Consider the following 1,924-nt stretch of genomic DNA (forward strand, 5'->3'; position numbering starts at 1 on the left):
ATTTTTTTTTGTAAGTACTTAATCTTTTTAAATATCATTGAGAATAGACAAAAAATTGATTTCACTTATAAAACATATAATTATACTGAATTCTACCTTGCAATGCTAAACATTCCACAAATATGTTTGAGATATGCTATCAGCATCGTGCCTGTTGCTAATATTGCAGTTGCCCCTATGCACAAGGCTGCGTCTTTATGCAAAAGAATTAAGTAGGAAAACTTTTCTTGATCAACAAAATATTCTGTTGCAGTATAAATCGCTGCATAGCGTGATCGGGAATTGTTTATAGCCAAAATTACATCAAATATATGAGGCCAGATTGGTACGAAGAGATAAATAGGTATACTACATGCGGCAAATACTAATATTAAATTAGAAAGTAAAGTGGTATATATATATATGTATAAGTCTAAGAATTTGTTTAATTAAAATTTATTTAAGTTTTGCAAATTTTTTACTGTTATTAATAATTCATTAAAATGCAAGCATTTATATATTTACTCGTAATTGTTCTTGTTTGATGTTTTCCTATATGGCCATACTTTTCTATAATAGCAATTTCGTTTTTATTTTTTATTTCATTACAAACACGCTGAAGTTGTTCTAGTGAAACTCTCATCTATTACATCAATAACGTTTTATGCAGTTTTTGTATAATGTATTTAAAAAATGTCATATTTGTAGATTTATTTATCATGAATTTTTGCTGAAAATAAATATTGTATAATAAATGTTCGACTTACAGTATTGGAGTTTATCCAAAACGAAAAATATTTAATTGCATAGCAAATGAAGAAAAATGCCGAAGACATAACACTGATAATGAGATCTGCAGTGCATTTTAAAGTTAAAAACGTTGTAAACTGCAAATAAGTAATTCAGTTGAAAATTTCATATTAAATGAATAATTGCTTAGCGTGATTAATAAGTTTCGAATTCTAGTCTGTTAATTATTTCGTGTGAAAATAATTCGTATGGATTTTTTCTCACCTGAAATACAATAAAAGTTGATAGAATAGTGAAAAGTATGATAAATTGAATTTGAGCAAGTTTCGATCTCTGGTGAGGCCATAAACCAATCGCGAGCAAAAGAAATCTGTTAAGCCTGAAGTGTTTTGTCTCAAGGCAAATCATCTTTGTAAACACTGAAGTACATTTGATCGTGAAAAATAAGAAATTGTCTACTCTCTTTTTCCGATTCTATTAATCTAACAGTTGGTTGAAAATATTTCAATTTTTATTTTTAGTAAATTATAACTTCAATTGCTTAATATGCAAAGCGAAATGCAATAATGTCACGAGATTAATGTACTTATAATTCATCACTGTTGTATAAGAAAAAACATGATGAAATGATCAATTTAATTACATTGAAAGAAATTTAACAGATGTTTATATCCCATGGAAAAACATTCATATAGAGAAATTCGATAGATTGCCGCGCATGCGTACTCATCGCTTTTTATTGTAATATGCGTTTCAGACTGTTGCGGACACTCACAAGGTACGTTTGATGTTTTAAGATAGTGTTGGTTAAGATTAAATTTAATCTTAAATATGAACAAAATGTGTTTATTCTTAAAATATTGAAATTTATACCTTTTTAAAATGTGTGTGTAACGCTTTATATTGAAAAACTATTTATATTGAAAACTATTTATATTTTACGTACACTTTTGTATAACATTATCCACAGTGACGTTATAAATAAAAGTTTCTGCTAATACTCTGTCAGAAAAAATTAATTAAATTCACATTTAATTAATAATAGTTTGTGTAACACATTGAAAGTGTTTATCTTCGGATCAAATCAGAAAAGAGAAAATGTATGTATATATAAATATATATGTATATATAAATAATATATATATATAAAACTAAAAAATAGTATCTAAATAGTATTATAAAATAGTAGTATAAA

This window comes from Atta colombica, unplaced genomic scaffold, assembly GCF_001594045.1.
Source record: "Atta colombica isolate Treedump-2 unplaced genomic scaffold, Acol1.0 scaffold27, whole genome shotgun sequence".
NCBI classification, from domain to species: Eukaryota; Metazoa; Arthropoda; class Insecta; order Hymenoptera; family Formicidae; genus Atta; species Atta colombica.